This window comes from Euprymna scolopes, chromosome 24 (genome assembly GCF_053919585.1).
Source record: "Euprymna scolopes isolate OS-2025 chromosome 24, ASM5391958v1, whole genome shotgun sequence".
Taxonomy (NCBI): domain Eukaryota; kingdom Metazoa; phylum Mollusca; class Cephalopoda; order Sepiida; family Sepiolidae; genus Euprymna; species Euprymna scolopes.
In genome coordinates, this window is record NC_136505.1 from 7,966,299 (window position 1) to 7,994,234 (window position 27,936).

The following is a 27,936-nucleotide window of genomic DNA, read 5'->3' on the forward strand; positions in this document are numbered from 1 at the left end:
AAACTGATTCTAACTAACTTCCGAACTGTATTTCCTTTAAAATAATTCATGTCGGCAATAGTAATGGGTTCATATATTATTCGCCTCATGATGTAGATAGTGTTATCACTGCGTTCAGAAAACTTATCTAGCATCCAGCGAACAAGCTATAAATAACCGAGTAAATTTAAGTAGGTATTTCTCCTCTTCGTTTCGTCTCTTCAAACGATGATATTTTCGAATGATGCCTTTGCACGCGTTTACGAATCGCTACTGTTAAGTGCATAACTAAGAGAACGTTTTTTTTTTTTTCAAGTTGGTAAAGTTGCTTCCAATGCTTTGTGCAAGCGCACATGCATGCAAGCTAAGGCTATATAGAAGCTGTGTTCTTTTTTTTAATTACTTACGTCTATGGTGCTATGTCTGACGCGTGCAGGCATACAGCTATACTTATAAAGACACACGAAGGCACACACCCCAACATTCCATAACATACACCCCTGCCCCGCGCAAGCAGGCACAATTTTCCAGAGTCACCCCCTCCTTCCACTCCATCACAGCTAGCAAGTACCTCCGCCTTATTTTTTTTAACGTTCTCTTCTGCTTTTTGTTGTTGTTGCTACTGGGTTCTTTTAATACGAATACAAACAGAAACGTATCCCTGCAACCCAGCAGCAGCAGCAGCAGCGACGTCCGATGTCCAAGAATCTCCTCGACAAAAAAGTAAAAAAACAAACAAAAAAACAAAAACCCCAACAAACAACCCCCCAAAATACCATTTTAGAAACAAATAACCCGTCGGGTTAGGGTTCGATCTAAGTGGTCATTTAATGATCATAATTAAAAAAACAAACAAAAAACAAAGACAAAAACAACCACAAAAATAATAATAAAAAGAGAGAACTATCTACCGATAACTTACCAAACAAAAGACTTCCTCGTCTTCAGGATGGGCCGTGAAGGAAGAACAGAATCGCTACTCTTTAAACGGTACGTATAGATTTTCATGTTAAGAATTTGCCATTCTTGCCAGCCTATTAGCGCCTTGGTTTCTCCTACTACAATTTAGTTACTCACACATTATGCGACCGAGAAAATAACCAAATCTTTCACACACCCTACCCCTCTTGACCTTGCTTGGACACAAGAATCCATATTGGCCAATCTGGTCTCCATCCATCTCTACTTAAGTTTATTAGTCATCGATAGTAATTTTTCCCTAGAAATAACAGCCTTTCTAGAGTGCCCAACGATAAAGCTACGAATAAAATAATAAATTTGAATCCACAATAATACCTATTTTGTTGATTATTTTAAGCATTTATTTCAGTTGTACTTAATATAGTTATTATTATTACTATACTTTATAGCCTGTTAAAATGGAAAAAGTTATAGCCCGTTGACTCAGAATGTGTACTTTATGCAAAACTCCTAGTTTAATAAAATTTAATTCGTGCTTATTTTTGTACTAAGTACTAATCCCTTTTAATTATTAACTATGCACCGAACGGCAACGACGGATACCATAATACTTTGTTTGTTTCACCTTACGCTAACAAAGATCGGGTTTGTATTACTGTACACATAGATTCGAAAAAAGTTGTCAAAAAACAAATATATAACAAATAAATGTTATCAAAGGCAAGATAGTTACTTTTCTACCTAATTGGATATTTTCTAGTGTTTTTATTTAATGTAACATGTTTATTCAGCTCGAAAAACATACAGTGTTTATCGATGTATTGAAAAGTTAAAAATGGCGACCAACTCTCTCTTTGACATGGTAAGTTTTGAAAAAGGAGTTAAAAATAAAAACTAGACAAAATAGTGTTAGAAACTCGCTCAATATATTACCGTGACATAGGATGACATATATTCGGTGGCTTTTAACAGAATTTTGTCTAGATTTTTTTTATTTTTAACCCATTTTCTCAAACTTACCGTGTCAAAGAGAGTTGTCGGTCGCCATTTTTAACTTTCCAATGATGTTTTTCGAGCTGAAACATGTTACATTAAATAAAAACACTAAAAAATATCCAATTAGGTAGAAAAGTAACTTATCTTGCCTTTGATAACATTTATTTGTTATATATATATTTTTTGACAACTTTTTCGAATCTGTGTGTACAGTAATACAAACCCCAAAGATCTATATAAAATTTTCAGCCAGATCGGGCCAGTAGTCTCCGAGAAAACTAGGATAAATGTGGCATTGAGGTGACTAATTCCTATAAATCCCTAACTGTGCATTGAATGGATACTATAATACTCAATTCGCTGCACTTTATAATAAAAAAAAGGTCAGTATAAAATTTCATCCAGATCAGCACAGTAGTTTCCGAGAGAAAATGGAACAGACAGGCAAAGAGAAATATAATATAGATAATAATTACTACTACTACTAGTAATAATAATAATAATAATAATAATAACTAACGGGATTAGTCAATTTCTTTCTGCATTAATTAGTATAATTTACAGCTCATTTTCATATCAATCTGAAGATTCTATTGTTAGCATTGGTTTCCCCGATAATTTTCTTGCCAGAATTCTTTCTAGAAAGGCATCAGTTGCCAACATCCTAGTTGAAAGTGATTTTTGTGGAACGAACTGAATTCGAACTTGGGGCAACCAGGTCGTCAGCCCGTGTCGTTAACCAGTCGAACATATAACCTCTCAATTTACAGCTAATAATGATATTCGTTTGAAAATAAGTGTTTGTCTGGTTTTATACCTTCAATAAAAATAAATCTTTTTTTCTTCCATAACAATAATTTCCTGCTAAAAATAACTTAAATAAGCAAAACGAATATATTTCCTGCTTTTTTTTTCTATAAAATTGTAGAAATTTAATTCTTTTGAAATATTTTCTGTCTTCTTAACGTAAAAATAAATATTCTTGAAATCAACGAAAGAAAATGTCGCTTTTTAAAATTGTATTTACTTAAAATTGTTCTGCTTTAATTGCTGGACGGGAATAATTTAATTTTGGAACAGTTCATTTTAAAATGGGTAAAGTACGAATTTTGTGCTTTAGCGATGTGAAAGTAAACACCACCCCCTATCCTTTGCTGATCGGACGATCTCATTTTTGAAAGTTGATAACGTACGTACGAACATGGATAGCCTATTATTGATATAGCGATATACAAAATATTGTCAAGTTTTTTTTTTTTTTTTAAATTGGGAATCACCACTTATCAAGACCTTGGGGCCACTCGAGGATAAGGGTTAGTGAATGTACGGTGATGGTGTAGTAATCTCGTTTGTGTAAATTGGGTAGGATTTAATTTAGTAGGAATTTGTTTACATTAGATTTGAAGGCTACCATTTTGTATTCAACCGAGAAGCATGCCAGCGGAACAGTGTTCCAAAGGTGGGCAGTTCTGAGAAAGAAGCTTTGTTCATGGTATCTGCGTTTACATTTAGGCAGAGATAGAGAATAAGGAAAAAAACATATAGTGGTTGTAGCTAGTCGAGTACAATCGCTGCAAAGAATTCCATTTTCTTTTGTTTATCTAAAACTAAACGAAATTTCCATGAATAAAGTTTCTTGTCAAGAATACTTATTTCAGTTTTGATTCTAAAAAAGGTTTAAAGTTTAAGGCTTAAGGAGTCTTAAGAAGAAACTGAAATTCAGAGAATCTTGTTTAGTTGGTGTCTAATGGCTATGAATAAAATTCAATATAAATCTGAAATAATTGGATTTTCAAGTGGACGGTTTTTCCTATATTATACATCCGAAAACCCCTTTAAAACTCCAAAGAAACTAAAATTTTTGAAAAAGGTATTAACTGATTGATCGATATGTATACAATTTTTTCAGCAGATTATTATCGATTGGACACTACTCTATTAGATTATCAACCCCCCCCCAAAAAAAAAGAAAGAAAAATGAAAAAAAAGCATAAAAAATTGGAAGCTTACATCTAGTAATTTTATATTTAGACATTAAAACAATGACAGAATTGATTATGATTTTATAACAATTTGATGCAATTAAAAATTAAATAACTAAACGATACCTTAATAATTAAAACCCGTAACCATTGTTGACCGTCTTAAATAAGAAAATAATAATAATTTTTCATAAACTTTCAACAAATTTTGGAAAACAAAAAACAAACCTGTACGTCTCCGAACAATAGGGCAATAATTGGGTTTTGTGTTCTAATCGAATGGTCCCAATATTAGGGATCGATTTAATAGAATGTTGTATTAGAAACTGAGCACTGCCTAAACATTTTGAAATATTGATTTTTTTAAAAATTGTTTTTCAATAATCTGGTAGAATTTGTCCAATCAATAAGAATCCGGTAAAAAAAAAATTTCAATAAAAAAAAAACGAAAAAAATAAATAAATAAGAGGGGCGTGTATTGTACAGATTGACCAATCGATCCATAATTCCACTTGTCAAATTTTCGTCAAAATCAGTGGTATATGGATTTTCATAAAAAAAACCCACACGCTTTACATAAAGGTACACGTAAATCAAACTTAAACTAGCTCACATTACCAACCAATTTAACTTAGCAGCAATGTATCCAAATCGATAATGATCGGTTCATTAGTTTACGAATTAATTTTGTACGTAGCAATCTATAAACATATACACATAGCCAACTATAAAATAGATGTGCACATGGTATTTAATATAGCAATAAGAGGTTTGAAATTAGAACATATTTTATTGTCTTCGTTTTTTTTTTTTTAGCAAATGTTTTTTTAGTTAAACTAAATAGAAATTCACCTAACAAGTAAAAATGAAATATTGTTCCATGAACCTTGGTCTTTTGTCGGTAAGAAAAAAAATAGTTGACAAGGGGTGAAAATCGAGAAATATTGAAAATTAGCAGGTGCAAGTCGACTGAAAATGTACTTCTACGCATGCGCAAATATACATTTGTTAAAGTCTGGCCGTTTTTAGATTTTTTCTTATCCATTTGACGATAGCTCAAACGGTAATGACTAAGACTGCAGCGCTAAATGATTTGGTTTCCATTCAAGATATATATATATATATATATATATATATATATATATATATATATATATATATGCTCTTTGTGTAAACAAATCGAGCTTAGGTATTTCGGACAATGTCAAAACAACGTTAATTCAGGTTTCGCTGCCGCCGATTAGCACAATGGTTAGGAGCCTTGACTGTCGTACAGGCGGTCGGGTTTCAATCCTAGCTTTAGGTAGTTGCCTGTCTAGCCGCACTGATGGGCTGTGAAACAGTAATATATATATATATATATATATATATATATATATATATATATATTGTTGCAATGCACTAAGCTACAAAATTTATTGTATATTAAGGCAAACCGCTTTGCACTGTGGGAAGAGTTGCATTTTTCAAAACTCCGCGGAATAAGGTCTTTCCAGTTTATCTATATTCCTTGTCAGATAATTAAAAATTCTGTATTCCTTCTTTACATGTTTTTAATAGTTTTTTGAGAATTTGAATTAATTTTCTCCAAGATTTTCTATTATATATATATATATACCATTTTGGCATCTATCTTTCGAAAAATATCTTCTTTTATTCAAGAAATTTAGAGATTTATTTCTTATATTTGTTTATTTATTTTTTGCAAAAATATCAAATACGTGTTTTTCCGAAAAAAAAAAAAAAAAAAAATCCGGGCTGAATTTGGATTTGATTTTATGAGAATTTTTTTTAAATGGGACAGAGTAAACACAGTGTATATATATATATATATATATATATATATATATATATATATATATATTAATTAGTTACCTGGCAAGCCACAGTGGAGACAACTGAAGCTGGCTTGCAGGACACTATATATACAAAAGTAGGCAAATTTGGGTATATTTTCTTTGTTTGAAAATGTAGGTTCTTTTTGTTACCAATTGTCATAAAATTTTTACCATAAAATAAAATAATAATCTTCAAAAAGCAAATTATCATGTAGTTTCATCACATAGAACCAAAGAAATAAACAATTCAATATTCAATTTGGCTACTAGTATGGCCATCACCCAGAGCTTATTTTTTGCACTTTTTTTTACAGCTTAAATAAGTTTCAACCATAGTTATCTGTTTTCCTAGTTTTGCGTATGAATTACAAAATATCTGATATTTCTCCCAAATATCTGGCTTTGATTGAGTAGAGACTAAAACCTGCTGCTGTGATTTTAAATGATCTGAAATAACAGGAAGGGGAGACTTGATTCCAAATATTTCTCATATGTTATATCTTCCGCTTTGGTTTTCATACATAAAGTTAATTTCACAGTGTATAAGGATTATTTGATACTGGAAATATTTGTAGCGCAACCTGCTTCGAGAAGGCCCATCTTAGTTACTGCAAACAGCGCCCCCCTCCCAATCTGCATGAACCTTTAACATGTCAAACCGCATTTGACACGTACGCAACTCCTAAGCGCGACAGCCCAGAGCCACCTGTTGAATCGCTTGCTTCTCCGAAACATGTGTAACTAAATAGATAAAACGGTAATAAAAAATAAAACACGTATTTGCTCGGCAATAGTATTGAGCACTTTTTTCAGGTTTTTACTAATTACCATTTTTGCTACATATATATATATATATATATATATATATATATATAGGTGTGCGTGTGTGCAGTGGACCCCTAGATACGAAAGACTCTACTTATGAAATTCTCAGCTTATGAAACGTGATGTGAAAATTTTTTGTCCTTGCATACAAAGTATTTTCAAGATACGAAAGATGGCACCTGAAATGTTCCAGCAACTTTTGGAAGGCCTCATAGAAATCCTCTTGTGTGAGCATGTCAACGACCATTGTCACAGCCCCTTTTATCTCCTTGTCTCAAAACGTCAGCCTCTATGGTTTTCCTTGAGCTTAGGGAATAACCAAAAGTCACACAGAGCAAGGTCCGAACTATAGGGAGGGTGAAGGACTGTCTTGATGTCCATCTTGGTCAAATAGTCGCTGATAAGAATAGAGTCGTGAACTGATGTATTCGTGCAAATGTTTTGCAACTTAAGTTCCTCGCGAATAATTGTGTGTACAGTTCCCATATCAAACTACGCACTTAGTGTTTCTATAAAAACGCGATGGTCCCGATTCACAAAATTCTTTATTTGGCCAATCAAGTCAAGTTTTCTGACTGCTTTACTCCTCCCACACCTCTCATCATCCCTCACAGACTTCTTGCCTTCATTAAATCTCTTATGCCACTCAAAACCTGATGCTCGACTCCTGCAAGATGGTCCAAAAGCAGTTCCATACGTTTTTGTGGTATTTAAAACATGTTTCTGCGTCATTTAAAACATACGTTTCTGTGGCATTTCGCTGGGTTTAAAACAGAATTTTATTGCACATCGTTCTTTTCAAGTGTCCTCCTCACGTCCAAATTGCATTTTTGAAATTCACTAGCTGTTGCAATCAGGCTTTAGTAGAGTGTATTCCAATTCCTGCTGTAGTTGTTCATTTGAACCTGAAATCATAAAATTGGCACGGAATTTCATAAAATGTAGAACATACTAAATTTTCAAGAGTTTACAATATTTTTAAATGTCTGTACAAAAACGTCTAGAAAATTATTGAAGGCACCTCGTTTATACAGTCAGAATGCCTATGAATATAATTTGTGCATCTAGGGATGAACATTCTATGAGAACTTGATGCGTCACAGACAGACGGGAAGACGGACAACGGATTTCAAAGAGATTTGAGGACGCAGAATTAAGAAAACATTATTCTGTACGCCAAATCACAGCATAAACAGACACACAAAAAAACAAAACAAAACTAAAAAAACAACAAAAAACCAAACAAAACAAATACAAAAAGAACAAAATCTCCCCCTTTAAAATTTTATTCTTTCCCATAAAAAGGATTTCGACGCGTTCAAATAACGAACTTTGCCAACGATTCAAAAATCTTGGCATAAAACGGAATTCTACAAGTTTTATGGCATCGTCATCTCACGTTGAATTGTTAGCATTTCTTTTTCTAAAATAAAAAAAATGTCAGAGATTCATGATATTGATAGATTATACACATTGCACCCCCCCCCCTTAGGGGATCAACTATCTTGAAAAACTGTACCCAAAACAAAAGCAAAACACACACACACACAAAGAAACAAAAACAAATATACACAAACATTAAGGAAATAAATTAACGCTCTTAGTATCAGTAATAAAGAAGACTGTTGTCAAAAGCTCTTTATGAACCTAGGCAAAATATTATTGATTATTTTCCCTAGCTGATTCATTTATAAACTAATTCAAAGTGAAATCTCGAAGTTAGCGACAATCTGACCCTGAGTAAGTTCATTTTTATATCTATCTATCTATCTATCTATCTATCTATCTATCTATCTATAAAAGTGAGAATATATGTATATGTGTGTGTGTGTGTGTGTGTGAGGACACCCCTCAACGAATATACTCAATGATTATTCTATCTGCAGACTTGAAATTTGGCATATAGGGTCTACGGGCACGTAGATTACTTTTTAATCGGTTTTCATCCGAAAAAAAAAGAATGGTAAAAGGGGCCAAAATTTAAAAATTCATACGTGGTCCTCATCGGACTTTTATTTGTTTGCTGTTTCACGAATGCGCATGCGCGGTCGTGAAACATGACCGCTTCCTTATGTTAAGAATCAGTAGGTTTAAAAACACCCTTTAAAGATCATTTGTAACCCGCTGAGGCCTATGAGCGGCTCCTGTTCACATCTTTTATCCCCACGTGGAAAATCTATTTCTCCAAATTTCAGCTAAAATCTGCCTCTTTTAGCCCACTAAATGCGAACACCAAATTTCCCGTAAAAATACTGTAAAATATCGATGGTTAAACTTTTACTGATGCTTTGCACACCTTTGAGAGCTGACTGTCAACGAAGGAAATAGAAACTTTAATCATGTGTGAATTATTTTAGGCGATGTCCATTCACTTTTTTCAGGTCTGTGTACATGAAACTACAGGATGATAGAAAAAAAGTCACTTCCGATTCTTAACAATCTTGTGATTTATTTATGAATTATAATTTCTTTTACAAAAATGGTATCTGAAAGCAGTATTCTTTTTTTTTACATGGGAGTCACCACTTATCAAGGCAAGGATATTCATGAAGAACTGATGATGCGATGAACTGATATCATTCGAGGATAAGGGTAAAATGAGTGTACTGTTGTCACCGGGATAACAGCTTATTAATAGTTAGTGGTGAAAATGGGGAAGAAATAGATTATTTAGGAAGGCGGCTTAACAAGAACTTGTTTACATTCGACTTGAAGACGACCATATTGTAGTCAGTTAAAAAGCAGTTCAACGGAACAGAGTTCCATAAGTTAGCAGTTCTAGGAAAAAACTGTGTTCACGGAATTTGTGATAAATGTGAGATTTTATTTACAAGTCGATATGCCTACCACCATTCGCCTTTGTTTTGTCAAACAGCTCAGGAATCACATCAATTGATCTTTCGAGAAACTCTCGTAGAATGGCAGAAATTACTTCTCAAAGTCATCCTTGAAGTTCTTCTAATGTCGTTGCCTTCTTAGAGAAATTTGTTCCTTTAAACAACTCCCAAAGATAAAAAGTCGGACAGTGTTAAATCAAGGCTTTTAGCCTGCCATTCATGTGAACCACGTCAACCTAACCATTTCTCAGGAAATGAACACCGTCATTCCACAAAAGTTTGTTGGAAGATAAATTCATCCGATTTCATAGATGCTTGATAAAACAAAAATAACTACTGATGAGCATATTGAAGTTTAAATAAAATAATGATTATAACTTTAATGATAAAATAATAATTTAAAAATAAAAACAAATAGTGATGAACATAATGAATTTTAACTAAAATAATGATTATAAATTTAATGATAAAATAATAATTTAAAAATAAAAACAAATAGTGATGAACATAATGAATTTTAGATAAAATAATGATTATAAATTTAATGATAAAATAATAATTTAAAAATAAAAACAAATAGTGATGAACATAATGAATTTTAAATAAAATAATGATTATAAATTTAATGATAAAATAATAATTTAAAAATAAAAACAAATAGTGATGAACATAATGAATTTTAGATAAAATAATGATTATAAATTTAATGATAAAATAATAATTTAAAAATAAAAACAAATAGTGATGAACATAATGAATTTTAAATAAAATAATGATTATAAATTTAATGATAAAATAATAATTTAAAATAAAAACAAATAGTGATGAACATAATGAATTTTAGATAAAATAATGATTATAAATTTAATGATAAAATAATAATTTAAAAATAAAAACAAATAGTGATGATAATAATGAATTTTAAATAAAATAATGATTATAAATTTAATGATAAAATAATAATTTTAAAATAAAAACAAATAGTGATGAACATAATGAATTTTAAATAAAATAATGATTATAAATCTAATGATAAAATAATAATTTTAAAATAAAAACAAATAGTGATGAACATAATGAATTTTAAATAAAATAATGATTATAAATTTAATGATAAAATAATAATTTTAAAATAAATAAAATAGTGATGAATATATTAAATTTTAAATAAAATAATGATTATAAATTTAATGATAAAATAATAATTTAAAAATAAAAACAAATAGTGATGATAATAATGAATTTTAAATAAAATAATGATTATAAATTTAATGATAAAATAATAATTTAAAAATAAAAACAAATAGTGATGAACATAATGAATTTTAAATAAAATAATGATTATAAATCTAATGATAAAATAATAATTTAAAATGAAAACAAATAGTGATGAACATATTGAATTTTAAATAAAATAATGATTATAAATTTAATGATAAAATAATAATTTAAAATGAAAACAAATAGTGATGAACATATTGAATTTTAAATAAAATAATGATTATAAATTTAATGATAAAATAATAATTTAAAATAACAACAAATAGTGATGAGAATATTGAATTTTAAATAAAATAATGATTACAAATTTAATGATAAAATAATAATTTAAAATAAAAACAAATAGTGATGAGAATATTGAATTTTAAATAAAATAATGATTATAAATTTAATGATAAAATAAAAATTTAAAATAAAAACAAATAGTGATGAACATATTGAATTTTAAAGAAAATAATGATTATAAATTTAATGATAAAATAATAATTTTAAAATAAAAACAAATAGTGATGAGAATATTGAATTTTAAATAAAATAATGATTATAAATTTAATGATAAAATAATAATTTAAAATAAAAACAAATAGTGATGTACATATTGAATTTTAAATAAAATAATGATTATAAATTTTATGATAAAATAATAATTTAAAATAAAAACAAATAGTGATGAGATTATTGAATTTTAAATAAAATAATGATTATAAATTTAAAGATAAAATAATAATTTTAAAATAAAAACAAATAGTGATGAACTTATTGAATTTTAAATAAAATAATGATTTATATATTTAATGATAAAATAATAATTTTAAAATAAAAACAAATAGTGATGAACATAATGAATTTTTGATAAAATAATGATTATAAATTTAATGATAAAATAATAATTTAAAATAAAAACAAATAGTGATGAACATATTGAATTTTAAATAAAATAATGATTATAAATCTTATGATAAAATAATAATTTAAAATAAAAACAAATAGTGATGAGAATATTGAATTTTAAATAAAATAATGATTATAAATTTAAAGATAAAATAATAATTTTAAAATAAAAACAAATAGTGATGAACATATTGAATTTTAAATAAAATAATGATTTATATATTTAATGATAAAATAATAATTTTAAAATAAAAACAAATAGTGATGAACATAATGAATTTTTGATAAAATAATGATTATAAATTTAATGATAAAATAATAATTTAAAATAAAAACAAATAGTGATGAACATATTGAATTTTAAATAAAATAATGATTATAAATTTTATGATAAAATAATAATTTAAAATAAAAACAAATATTGATGAGAATATTGAATTTTAAATTAAATAATGATTATAAATTTAATGATAAAATAATAATTTAAAATGAAAACAAATAGTGATGAACATATTGAATTTTAAATAAAATAATGATTATAAATTTAATGATAAAATAATAATTTAAAATAAAAACAAATAGTGATGAGAATATTGAATTTTAAATAAAATAATGATTATAAATTTAATGATAAAATAATAATTTAAAATAAAAACAAATAGTGATGAGAATATTGAATTTTAAATAAAATAATGATTATAAATTTAATGATAAAATAATAATTTAAAATAAAAACAAATAGTGATGAACATATTGAATTTTAAATAAAATAGTGATTATAAATTTAATGATAAAATAATAATTTAAAAATAAATACAAATAGTGATGAGAATATTGAATTTTAGATAAAATAATGATTATAAATTTAATGATAAAATAATAATTTAAAAATAAATACAAATAGTGATGAGAATATTGAATTTTAGATAAAATAATGATTATAAATTTAATGATAAAATAATAATTTAAAATAAAAACAAATAGTGATATACATATTGAATTTTAAATAAAATAATGATTATAAATTTTATGATAAAATAATAATTTAAAATAAAAACAAATAGTGATGAGAATATTGAATTTTAAATAAAATAATGATTATAAATTTAAAGATAAAATAATAATTTTAAAATAAAAACAAATAGTGATGAACATATTGAATTTTAAATAAAATAATGATTTATATATTTAATGATAAAATAATAATTTTAAAATAAAAACGAATAGTGATGAACATAATGAATTTTATATAAAATAATGATTATAAATTTAATGATAAAATAATAATTTAAAATAAAAACAAATAGTGATGAACATATTGAATTTTAAATAAAATAATGATTATAAATTTAATGATAAAATAATAATTTAAAATAAAAACAAATAGCGATGTACATATTGAATTTTAAATAAAATAATGATTATAAATTTTATGATAAAATAATAATTTAAAATAAAAACAAATAGTGATGAGAATATTGAATTTTAAATAAAATAATGATTATAAATTTAAAGATAAAATAATAATTTTAAAATAAAAACAAATAGTGATGAACATATTGAATTTTAAATAAAATAATGATTTATATATTTAATGATAAAATAATAATTTTAAAATAAAAACAAATAGTGATGAACATAATGAATTTTATATAAAATAATGATTATAAATTTAATGATAAAATAATAATTTAAAATAAAAACAAATAGTGATGAACATATTGAATTTTAAATAAAATAATGATTATAAATTTAATGATAAAATAATAATTTTAAAATAAAAACAAATTGTGATGAGAATATTGAATTTTAAATAAAATAAAGATTATAAATTTAATGAGAAAATAATAATTTTGAAATAAGAACAAATTGTGATGGACATATTGAATTTTAAATAAAATAATGATTATAAATTTAATGATAAAATAATAATTTTAAAATAAATAAAATAGTGATGAGAATATTGAATTTTAAATAAAATAATGATTATAAATTTAATGATAAAATAATAATTTTAAAATAAAAACAGATAGTGATGATAATAATGAATTTTAAATAAAATAATGATTATAAATTTAATGATAAAATAATAATTTTAAAATAAAAACAAATAGTGATGAGAATATTGAATTTTAAATAAAATAATGATTATAAATTTAATGAAAAAATAATAATTTTAAAATAAAAACAAATAGTGATGAACATATTGAATTTTAAATAAAATAATGATTATTAATTTAATGATAAAATAATAATTTTAAAATAAAAAGAAATAGTGATGAGAATATTGAATTTTAAATAAAATAATGATTATAAATTTTATGAAAAAATAATAATTTTAAAATAAAAACAAATAGTGATGAACATATTGAATTTAAAATAAAATAATGATTAGAAATTTAATGAAAAAATAATAATTTTAAAATAAAAACAGATAGTGATGAGAATATTGAATTTTAAATAAAATAATGATTATAAATTTAATGAAAAAATAATAATTTTAAAATTAAAACAAATTGTGATGAGAATATTGAATTTTAAATAAAATAATGATTATAAATTTAATGAAAAAATAATAATTTTAAAATAAAAACAAATAGTGATGAGATTATTGAATTTTAAATAAAATAATGATTATAAATTAAATGATAAAATAATAATTTTAAAATTAAAACAAATTGTTATGAGAATATTGAATTTTAAATAAAATAATGATTATAAATTTAATGAAAAAATAATAATTTTAAAATAAAAACAAATAGTGATGAACTTATTGAATTTTAAATAAAATAATGATTATAAATTTAATGATAAAATAATAATTTTAAAATTAAAACAAATTGTGATGAGAATATTGAATTTTAAATAAAATAATGATTATAAATTTAATGAAAAAATAATAATTTTAAAATTAAAACAAATTGTGATGAGATTATTGAATTTTAAATAAAATAATGATTATAAATTAAATGATAAAATAATAATTTTAAAATTAAAACAAATTGTGATGAGAATATTGAATTTTAAATTAAATAATGATTATAAATTTAATGAAAAAATAATAATTTTAAAATTAAAACAAATTGTGATGAGATTATTGAATTTTAAATAAAATAATGATTATAAATTTAAAGATAAAATAATAATTTTAAAATAAAAACAAATAGTGATGAACTTATTGAATTTTAAATAAAATAATGATTATAAATTTAATGATAAAATAATAATTTTAAAATAAAAACAAATAGTGATGAGAATATTGAATTTTAAATAAAATAATGATTATAAATTTAATGATAAAATAATAATTTAAAATAAAAACAAATAGTGATGAGATTATTGAATTTTAAATAAAATAATGATTATAAATTTAATGATAAATAATAATTTTAAAATTAAAACAAATTGTGATGACAATATTGAATTTTAAATAAAATAATGATTATAAATTTAATGATAAAATAATAATTTTAAAATAAAAACAAATAGTGATGAACATAATGAATTTTATATAAAATAATGATTATAAATTTAATGATAAAATAATAATTTTAAAATAAAAACAAATAGTGATGAACTTATTGAATTTTAAATAAAATAATGATTATAAATTTAATGATAAAATAATAATTTTAAAATAAAAACAAATAGTGATGAACTTATTGAATTTTAAATAAAATAATGATTATAAATTTAATGATAAAATAATAATTTAAAATAAAAACAAATAGTAATGAACTTATTGAATTTTAAATAAAATAATGATTATAAATTTAATGATAAAATAATAATTTTAAAATAAAAACAAATAGTGATGAACTTATTGAATTTTAAATAAAATAATGATTATAAATTTAATGATAAAATAATAATTTTAAAATAAAAACAAATAGTGATGAACTTAATGAATTTTATATAAAATAATGATTATAAATTTAATGATAAAATAATAATTTTAAAATAAAAACAAATAGTGATGAACTTATTGAATTTTAAATAAAATAATGATTATAAATTTAATGATAAAATAATAATTTTAAAATAAAAACAAATAGTGATGAACTTATTGAATTTTAAATAAAATAATGATTATAAATTTAATGATAAAATAATAATTTTAAAATTAAAACAAATAGTGATGAACATAATGAATTTTATATAAAATAATGATTATAAATTTAATGATAAAATAATAATGTAAAATAAAAACAAATAGTGATGAACATATTGAATTTTAAATAAAATAATGATTATAAATTTAATGATAAAATAATAATTTTAAAATAAAAAGAAATAGTGATGAACATAATGAATTTTAAATAAAATAATGATTATAAATTTAATGATAAAAAAATAATTTTAAAATAAAAACAAATAGTGATGAACTTATTGAATTTTAAATAAAATAATGATTATAAATTTAATGATAAAATAATAATTTTAAAATTAAAACAAATTGTGATGAGAATATTGAATTTTAAATAAAATAATGATTATAAATTTAATGAAAAAATAATAATTTTAAAATAAAAACAAATAGTGATGAACTTATTGAATTTTAAATAAAATAATGATTATAAATTTAATGATAAAATAATAATTTTAAAATTAAAACAAATTGTGATGAGAATATTGAATTTTAAATAAAATAATGATTATAAATTTAATGATAAAATAATAATTTTAAAATAAAAACAAATAGTGATGAACTTATTGAATTTTAAATAAAATAATGATTATAAATTTAAAGATAAAATAATAATTTTAAAATAAAAACAATTAGTGATGAACATAATGAATTTTAACTAAAACATTAATTATAAATTAAATGATAAAATAATAATTTTAAAACAAATAAAATAGTGATGAACATATTGAATTTTAAATAAAATAATGATTATAAATTTAATGATAAAATAATAATTTTAAAATAAAAACAAATAGTGATGAACTTATTGAATTTTAAATAAAATAATGATTATAAATTTAATGATAAAATAATAATTTTAAAATAAAAACAATTAGTGATGAACATAATGAATTTTAACTAAAACATTAATTATAAATTAAATGATAAAATAATAATTTTAAAACAAATAAAATAGTGATGAACATATTGAATTTTAAATAAAAAATTAATTATAAATTTAATGATAAAATAATAATTTTAAAATAAAAACAAATAGTGATGAACTTATTGAATTTTAAATAAAATAATGATTATAAATTTAATGATAAAATAATAATTTTAAAATTAAAACAAATTGTGATGAGAATATTGAATTTTAAATAAAATAATGATTATAAATTTAATGATAAAATAATAATTTTAAAATAAAAACAAATAGTGATCAAAATATTGAATTTTAAATAAAATCTCACAATGTGCATGTTGTTCTCATATTCACATGTTTTTTTTTTGCAAAAAAATTATCATTAATAAATCGTAAGATTTTAAAAATAAAGACTGGCTTTTCAATCACTTTGTATAATGATTTATTTAACTCATACGATGTGCCTTCAATAAGGTTCCAGACATTTTTTCGTATGGACACTTTTATTAATAAAACACGTATGAAACTCTAGTCCCTTTCAAAGTAATCCCCTCAGAGTGCAACGCACTTGCTGTACCGATCCAATAATTTCTGCAAGGCCCAATGGAAGTCCTCCTGTGTAAGCGTCTCAATGACCCTCGTCACAGCCTCTTTCATCTCTTTAATAATCTCATACCGACAGGCTCTAAAGTTTTCCTTAAGCTTAGGGAAAAAGCAAGAGTCACAGGAAGCAAGGTCTGGACTATGGGGAGATGAGAAACTGTCTTGTTGCTCATGACTACGTCTTTCTTTCTGATCGTTTCTGAGCACACTTGGGACAAACATCGCTCAAATCATTCGCATCATCAGTTCTTCATGAATAATTGTGTGTACAGTTCCCACACTGACGTCAAACTGTGCACTTATTATCCTTATAGATGCACGACGGTCCTTATCTATGAAATTCTTTATTTGACCAATCAACTTTGGTGTTCTGACTGCCTTACTCCTCCCACACCTCTCATAATACCTCACAGATTCTCTGCCTTAGAATCTCTAATGCCACTCAAAAACTGATGCTCTATTTATGCAATATGGTCTAAAAGCAGTCTGAAGCATTCCATACGTTTCCATGGTATTTTTTTTGCATACCACAAGCACAATTTTAATGCATATCAAAAATAAAATTTTAATGCATATCATTAAAAAATTTTTTAATGCATATCACAAATAAAATTTGAATGCATATCACAAACAAAATTTTAATGCATATCACAAATAAAAATTATAATGCATATCACAAACAACATTTTAATGCATATCACAAACAAAATTTTAATGCATATCACAAACAAAATTTAATGCATATCCCAAACAAAATTTTAATGCATATCACAAATAAAAATTTTAATGCATATCACAAATAAAAATTTTAATGCATATCACAAACAAAATTTTAATGCATATCACAAATAAAAATTTTAATGCATATCACAAATAAAAATTTTAATGCATATCACAAATAAAAATTTTAATGCATATCACAAACAAAATTTTAATGCATATCACAAATAAAAATTTTAATGCATATCACAAATAAAAATTTTAATGCATATCACAAACAAAATTTTAATGCATATCACAAACAAAATTTAATGCATATCCCAAACAAAATTTTAATGCATATCACAAATAAAAATTTTAATGCATATCACAAATAAAAATTTTAATGCATATCACAAATAAAAATTTTAATGCATATCACAAACAAAATTTAATGCATATCCCAAACAAAATTTTAATGCATATCACAAATAAAAATTTTAATGCATATCACAAATAAAAATTTTAATGCATATAACAAACAACATTTTAATGCATATCACAAACAAAATTTAATGCATATCCCAAACAAAATTTTAATGCATATCACAAATAAAAATTTTAATGCATATCACAAATAAAATTTTAATGCATATCACAAACAAAATTTTAATGCATATCACAAATAAAAATTATAATGCATATCACAAACAACATTTTAATGCATATCACAAACAAAAATTTAATGCATATCACAAACAAAATTTAATGCATATCCCAAACAAAATTTTAATGAATATCACAAATAAAAATTTTAATGCATATCACAAACAAAATTTTAATGCATATCAAAAACAAAATTTTAATGCATATCACAAACAAAATTTTAATGCATATCACAAACAAAATTTTAATGCATATCAAAAACAAAATTTTAATGCATATCACAAACAAAATTTTAATGCATATCACAAACAAAATTTTAATGCATATCACAAACAACATTTTAATGCATATCACAAATAAAATTTTAATGCATATCACAAACAAAATTTTAATGCATATCACAAACAAAATTTTAATGCATATCAAAAACAAAATTTTAATGCATATCACAAACAACATTTTAATGCATATCACAAATAAAATTTTAATGCATATCACAAACAAAATTTTAATGCATATCACAAACAAAATTTTAATGCATATCACAAACAAAAATTTTAATGCATATCACAAACAAAATTTTAATGCATATCACAAACAAAATTTTAATGCATATCAAAAACAAAATTTTAATGCATATCACAAACAACATTTTAATGCATATCACAAATAAAATTTTAATGCATATCACAAACAAAAATTTTAATGCATATCACAAACAACATTTTAATGCATATCACAAACATAGGAGTCAGTTAAGGCAAATTAACGTCATTAAATTAGACTTACACTCAATTAAATTTCAAACCAGTTTTTAACTAGGTCGAAATCCTCAGTCCTAATCAGGCCTCTTTTTCCATGCTTCGACCACCAACGGTGGGCATACATATTTTTTATTTTCGGTTTCATTGTTCTACTTCCGGTCTCTTTGTTGATATGTTTCTGTTTTCCATGTTTCTACAAGTTCTAATTCTTGCTTCTTTAAAAAACTGAAATATTCTAAGTCTAAAATTACAATCTAATTTTTACAAAATGTTAACTATAAAAAGTAGTAGTCGTATTAATTTTACTATTGTAGAACATACGTTAAAAATGACGCTAATGTTTTCAATTATATCTATATGAAATAACGACTCGATTGGATAAGAATAAGTACTTCTCAATTTAGATGCGTGGGCTTGTATAGACCACACACATATAAGTTAGATGGAAAAATAATAAGTCTCTTTATAGAAATAAAGAGACTTATTATATAACAATAATAAAACTTATATACTAGTACTACCAGAGCTGCTGCTGCTACTTATAATACTTTTACTCCTGATAATAATAATAATAATAATAATAATAATAATAATAATGAATAATAATTTAATATATTAAAAGTAAAGAAATTATTTTAGTTATGCAAGAAGAAGCGTGCAATAAGTAATGCCTCTAACCCATTTCCCATAGCAGTAGAGCAACGAAACTTGGCACAGTTATTAGTCTTTCTCTATATAGAAACCACCCAGAGTTATGTATTTCTCCCATCGTTTGATGAAGCTCTGGAGACCGTTTTTGTAGAACAACCCAGATTGGTCCTCCAACCACGACGTGACTTCAGAAATGAAGGCTGTATCATCTGGGAAACGCTTTCCTTTCAAAAACAACTTCATAGCTGGGAAGAGGTGAAAGTCAGAGGGTGCAAAGTCAGGAGAGTAGGGAGGATGGGGGAGGATTTCATAACCACATGCCCGTGCTTCTGATCCTGCGACATGAGAGTTGTCGACCGGAGCGTTGTCCTGCAGGAGGAGGGTACCTTTGCTGATCTTGCCTCACCTCTTGATTTTGATAGCTTCCATTAATTTCCTCAAAAATGAAGCATAATAGACTCCTATTATTGTCATACCCTGTACCAGAAAATCTGTCATCAGTACTCCGTCCTGGTCCCAGAAGACTGTGAGCATAACCTTGTCAGCAGAGGGCTACACCCTTGCCTTCTTTGGAGGTGGTGAGTCCAAGTGCTTCCACTGCATTGACTGGACTTTGGTCTCTGGATAATAGTGATGGACCCAGGTTTCATCCTGTGTAATCAGTCTTTTGAAAAACTTTGACTCATCTTCTTGCCACATCTCCAAATTCATCCTCGAGCACTTGACGCGTTCTTGCTTCTGGAATGGTGTGAGTAACCTGGGAATCCATCTAGCAGACACCTTATGCATATGGAATTGGTCATGAATGATAGTTTCCACAGACCCTGTACTAATCTTGACATCTTGGGCTATTTGGCGAACAGTAATGAGCCGATCTTCCAAAATGGCAGCCTCAACTTGACGGACAGATGCCTCATCAATGGCAGAAGGGTGGCGACCAGGCCTGGGAGCTGTTTGCACAGACTTCCGGCCATGTTTGAATTCACGATGCCAGCGTTTTACAAGGTCATATGATGGGGCATTATTACCATAAGTTTCTTTCATTTCATCAAACGTCTCCTGTGGTGTGCGTCCTTTCAAATAAAAAAACCGTATCACTGCTCGAGACTCAACAGGCTCCACTTCACACCTGACTCAGTTCAAACACCTGTAAAACAGAAAGCACAATTAGTTCAGAGATGTAATTTGCCACATAACCCGTAGAGTTATAAATCATTGCACATGCAAAATTTCAGCTAGATCAGACAACTGAAAGTGGGGCAGGGGCATTACTTATTGCACACCCCTCGTAACAAGTACATTTACGAAATTTATGAATAGTGGTAGTTATAACCCAACCACTACTACTATTCACGGTCACGTTTGTAAAATAATAATAATAATAATAAATCGGAGACAGAAAATGTCAGCAGACTCCTCCCATACATATCAACAGATAATATTACAAACCTAAATAACGAAATTTATTCAGAGGTCAAATCAGAACTTACGTGATTAAACATCGTAATAAAACGTCAAAAGAAGTGACCTTTTATAAGGAGTTTGAAATAAAGAGCGGCGGGAATTTGAACTTAAATCAGTCTCATTGAATGGAACTTAATTTCGTCTACAAAATCACTTTAACCTTCGTATTTGATTTGGTAGTCAATTGTGTCTACCACAAAGTCTATTTTCCATCGACGGCATTGTTTTTTTTATAGTAGACAGCCAAGGTTGCAGGGCGATGGTGGACACGGTTGATATAGATGTTGTCAACATATTACTAAATTAAATTTATCCATTAAAAATAAATACATCAATTAAAATAAAGTAATATAAATAAATATATTAATAAACAAATATAAGACTCAATATTGGCACGTAAAACATAAAAGAAAACTAAAAATACATACAAAAATAAAATATTTAAGTGTTTCCATTGGTTGAATTCTTTGTTGCAACATTAACACTCCTCAACGACTAAGTAACTTTTTTACGCTGTTTTTGTAAAAAGGGAAATAACTCTTTTTTTTGAAAAGGGGTTTACCTCGCAATATCAAAATGTCATGTTACACACACACACACACACACACACACACACACACACACACACACACACACACATATATTCTTCATCATCTCATCTATTAACAGTAAATATAAGTTTTATAGAAAAATAAATATATTATTTAATTGGAATTCATTATTGAGATGAGTATTATTTATTTTTTTCATTGCGGATTATTATCCTCATCTTTTCTTGTTGCTTCACGACGTTTCGACTAACTATTCCTCTGGCCTTCGTCAGGTGGTAACCGAAACGGGATATGAACTCCAAATCCTCTAACTGCATCCACTGCAATTACTGTAGTTGTTGTCGTCTCACCACGTTTTGGCCAAGTAAGTCTCTGGCCGACTTTGTGTAAGATGTAAACCGCTATCTTCAGACAATTCTCACCTGGAACCGTAGAGATTCAACGTCTCTATCAAAACGACAACAACTACGGAAGGCAGTACTTGCAGTGGATGCAGTTAGGAGATTCGGAGTTCCTATCTCGTCACGGTTACCACCTGACGAAGGCCAGAGGAATAGTTGGCCGAAACGTCGTGAAACAACTAAGAAAAGGTGAGGATAATAGTCCGCAATAAATAAAATTAAAAATAAATAGGTTTCTCGTCCATATTGTCTCCGCATATTTGTTTTTGTTTATTCCGTCTTCCACATTTCAAACAACCTTATTAAATACTTGTTTATCAGCACTGCTTCAAGAAACCTATTGTACTATTTTGTGCCCATTTTGGTCCTAAAGACAAGTTTGTTTTTCAAGTAATTCTACAAAAAGTATATTTGGAAAACACATTTATTATTGACGGAATAGGTGCGCTAGAATTAACATTTACATAACATGTTTATATTGGCACGTGTTTGGCATCTTCGCGTAATACGTTTAATTCAAAACAGCCACGTGTGTACAATTTTGTCGATTCATAACAGAAACAGTTGTTTATTTACTTAAATGTTAACGTCTTCAGAGCGTGTACATCAACCTGACAGTGGCTTTGTTTCTGGCGGGCTATACCTAGGCGGTTCATTCTGCCAGGTTTCACTTTCACTCTGAGAGAAATTAGTTTATTGCTAATCCCCCGAAGCACTCATACCGGGGAATGCTTATGGGGCTGCTTTGGCATTGGAATTGGCATTTAAGTCAGTGCGCTGGCTTCTCAAAGACACGTATGACCTTGTGTCTAACCGCCTAGAAAAGAGATAAATAATATGTTTAGAACATGGTTGGACGTATAGTTATAGTGACACACTTACTCGAGCACCCCCCCATACACACCCACACTCCCCTCGCCACGGACACACACACACACACACGAACACACGCATACATATTTTTCAGTGAACACTATACATAATTTTGAACATTTTACAGAAACATTTGGCATCTTTAACTGTGCGAGTTAAATTTCTAGTGTTTTCCCCCAAAACTGAAGGTAACGATGGATGATCCAAATAATGTACAGCGCATATTGTTTAAAATTAAAAAAAAACAACAACGTATATATGCTCTTGCAAAAGTAATTGATAACTCTTGTTATCTTTATCTAAAATACTGAATTACACACACACACACACACACACACACACACACACACACACACACACACACACAGAGCTTTCCAAAAGTTGATTTAAATGTGATTAAATTATCTATCATTGCATGCAAAATTTGTGCTTCGTTTATTATTTAGATTATCACGTATACACACACACACGCGCGTATATATATATATATATATATATATATATATATATATATATATATATATATATATATATATGCCTAACTTTCTTATGCACCTCTCCTTTTCATTTTCTCTCTCTAAATTACATATGAGGGAATGATTTTTAACTGCTCCTCCAATCTGTTTTATGAAATTTCATCCTAATTTACCCTACACTATCGTAGGAAACTTACAGAAATTTACCCCACTTCTAATTTTCACATTTAAAAACCTCATTCTGGCTTTAAATCCTCCCAATCTTTATAATATCAATCACTCGGATCCTTCCCCTATCCTCTTCTATTATCTCCCTTCTATATCAGAAATAATATTTCCCTCCTGATACTAGACGTCGTATTCCCTTATATGTAACCTAGCACCTCTCCTCTTCTGATGAGAAGCATTAAGCTTCGAAATTCCTAGGATTTATAAACACTCTTCCCACCAGTGTCTGATTCTCATTTGAATGGATAAATAAATCCATATACACCAGTATATATTTTGTTTTGTCGATGATTAAGCTCCACCTTACATGAAAAGCTTTTCATATCTTGATAAGTCTTCATTTAAAGAAACCTTTAATATTTTAAATTCACTTATATACTATCAGGCAGACTCCACGTTGCCCGGCATTGAATGAAGATCAGCGACTGTTTCACACTCTACTTTTATTGTCATCGAAATCGATGAAATTGCTAATTTTCAATCAAATCGATTGATTTCCTGGTCTAGTTGATGACCAACTACGGTGTACAGGGAGAAAACGTCACATACCTTCTGCATTGACTTAGTCCATAATACATTGTAATCAACATTGCATTCTAAAAGATCTATTGTTGATTTCATTAAAATTAGTTTTATATAATGGTTTGAATTAAAGTTTAAAATGCAAATGTCAAATATCATGATTCGGTTGTGCCTCAAACATAAACATTCATTTCGAATGTTTCCCTGTTTTATCAAACAACCTACTGTTGATTTTGTATGTCGGACCCTTCTGCTTGTGTGGTGGTAAAACTCAATGCACTCGTGATATTAGGCTTTATAAAATGTGGACTCAAAATCGGACTGTTACTTCTTTAATCGGATTTTCAATTATGGATTAACAGTTTTTCATACTTATCAGAGGCATTTCGGTACAAAAGCTATCTAGGAACACTCTCAGACACATAAAGTATATTTGTGTGAAATTTCATACCACTTGGCTCAGCTTATGGAATGAATTCACATACACAGTGTCTTTACATATAGCTGCTGAAAGAAAAACCCAACACAAACTTAGCCCAATCTCATTATAAATTTATTTCAACCTAGTGCGGGCCTCATCAAATGAGACAAGGTAGTTAGGCATATAGCTGATTTATGATTATGAATGAAAGAAAAGGAAATTAAATAAAGAAAAGTATTTGTTCACACTACTGCTTTCCCACAACTTCAACTGTAATTTCCACCGTCCGTTATGTCTCGGCTGTCGAAAAACTAACTGTCCGCCGTGCTTCCAACTTGTCTTTTTCATAACAGTTTCTGTCCTCGTATCCAAATTAATGCCATATGTATATTATTGAGCCTTCTACAAATGAAGATCTTTTCTTTCTCTTTCCTTCCCCCATTCCGTCACCCAACAGGAAATAGAAAGGCGCACCCGTTTGTGTAAGTCACTTCATTCATTAGTTTTACCACGTAATCAATTTCTCTAATGTTCAATTCCACTACAGATTGAAACAGTAAAATCAAGAGACTGTACTGCTTTGTTCATACACACCGTATGGTTGCATAGTTATTTCATAACTCATTCGTGTATTTCGATTACGTAGTTGTAGAATCACTCGCTTAACCATCTCTGCTTCTCTTCTTCTTCTACAGCTCACATTACAATCAGTTTTGAGTTATGTAATCTGACGCTGGGGGCCATTAGGGACTTGTAACCAAGCGAAGTGCGCTTAGCAGCGCTCACGAGACGAGATAATTAATATAATTAATGACTAATGGATTTATAAGCACTAAGAGAAAAGAACAAAATTGTGGTTAGATTTTAGTATACTTGAGGGTTGATGTATTTTTTGGGCGGAAATTGCATCTAAACAAATCTGACGTCATTCTTTCTCCCTTGAAAAATGTGCTTGCACTTTATCTGTCGCTACTTTTATGTTATGTAATTTAATCTACCTTGCGATCTGCACGTTAGATGCAGCTTACTTTAGGGTGTCGATTCCTACCTCTGATTTATAGAGCTCCACCCCGATACCGACATTCTCCATCGCCAACCAGGAGTTTTTTTTATATTTTTAATTATGTTTACTCTAAACAAGGCACAGTCCAACTGAGACGTAAAAGGGTACTGTGAATTAGGGGCATCCTATGTAAGGAGTTGTGCAGCAAGATGCCTGTTCACATTACATTGAAATTTCTGCATGTGGATACAGTCAGGAAGCAGGAAGGGAATTCCAAAGATTAGCAGTTTGAGGAAATAAGCTATTAGAATTGAAAACATTAGTCCTCTGGAATCTGGATCCTCTACATTGAATGTGTAGGATTTTTCTGATTTTTAAAACTTTTCTTCGCCTGCCAAACCAGGGATGTTGCCACTTGGAATGTAAGGGCCTACTATTTAGGATCTTGTCTGACAGGGATCTGTGGGGAGTTGAACAGCAAGATGTCTGTTCAGATTACATTTAAACTTCTGTAGGCTAGTACAAACAAGAGAGCAGGTAAGAGGAAGGGGATTACGACGTCTAGCAATCTGAAGAAAGAAACTATTAGAATAGAAAGCTTTCTGGCATTAGGGGACCTCAACAGTGAAGGAGTGTGATTTTGTTGCTAAGCGGGTTTGTGCGAGATATGTATGTCGAAGGGACACAAGTGCAACGAATTAATCAGAACACATTCCATTAAAGTACTTGTAAAACAGGCACAGGGGTGCAACGTTGCAGCGATGGGACAGGGGTTGGAGCATAGTTGGCTAAATTGGACCTATAAGATTGAAGACTCTTTTTTGGACCCTATCGAAGAGGGAGAGACTAGTGGTAGATTCACCAGTCCAGATGTGACAGCAATACTCTATATATAGGCTAATGGTGGCTTTGTAGAGGTACAGGACACTCAGGTGGAAGTAGTATTCTAGCACGATAGAGGGAACCCACTTGCAGCAGCATGTGCAATGTCTTCAATGTATTTGTTCCAGTTTATATTGCCCGTAAATTTAGGCCGAGGATTTTGAAAGAAGAATTCTTAAATAGGATGTTATTTTTCATGGATATCCTTAACAGTGTAGGGGTGGAATTTTGCCGCTTGTCGAGTTACTCTGAAGTATGTATGGTTAGGGGTAATATTAGAGTAAATGGAAATCGTATGTATAAATTATTTCCGGTTGCACCCTGTAAGGTTATCTAAAGTAAACCAGTTTAATTGCAAATGAGAAAGTGGAGACCCCCCCCCCCAAAAAAAAAATCTTTTTTTCGATTCATGAGATGATTTGGATTATTTGCATTCTTCGGACTATTGTTTTAATCTTGAATGTTATTTTCACAATGTTTCGGTCGATGTAACCTCCGACTTTCTTCAGGTGTCTCTTATCAAACTCAGGAATCAGCACAGAATTGCGCACGGAATCCTTTATTTAATCCTTGGGTGTAGCAGGCTCTCGTTCTACCAGGTATGATTGGGTAGAAGTCTTAAGTAATTCACAATTTTGAATGCCATCTGCAATACGGATTGAACCTTCAACCTCCAGAAGAGTGTAATTTACAACTGAATTTTACCAAGTACTTTATCCATTATGCCACAGGTTCTTGTGGATGAGATAAAAGCTTCCCAATTCGACAGAAATATTCCTGAGTTTAACAAGATACACCTGGAGAAGTTCAGATACTCTCGTTCTATTAATCATGACTGAGTAGAAGTCTTAATTAATTCGAAATTTCATTTTTAGTATCGTACGTATCTTCAGTCTTCAGAATTGTGTGATTATGCTATGCTTGTAAATTAAATAAAGGCTTCTGTTCGAAATTCCGTGCATATTTCCGAGTTTGACTGTAAGATTCCCGAGTTCGACAAGATGCACCTGAAGAAGGTCGGAGGTTACATTGACCGAAACGTTGTGAAAATAACACTCAAGATTAGAACAGTAGTCCGATTAATGCAAATTATGAATCCTCATCTATAAAAAAAGAAAATAATATCCG

At 27.7% G+C, this 27,936-nt stretch overlaps 1 protein-coding gene across 1 annotated transcript in view; it reads left to right on the forward strand.

Annotated features, from left to right (window-relative positions):
- The first annotated feature begins 202 nt into the window (after positions 1-202).
- LOC145246577 (uncharacterized) overlaps positions 203-27,936 on the forward strand; it is a 133,139-nt gene continuing 105,405 nt past the window's right edge. Inside the window, exon 1 of the mRNA XM_080108188.1 lies at positions 203-969. The gene's annotated coding sequence lies outside the window, so the exon portion shown is untranslated. The remainder of the gene's footprint in view (positions 970-27,936) is intronic.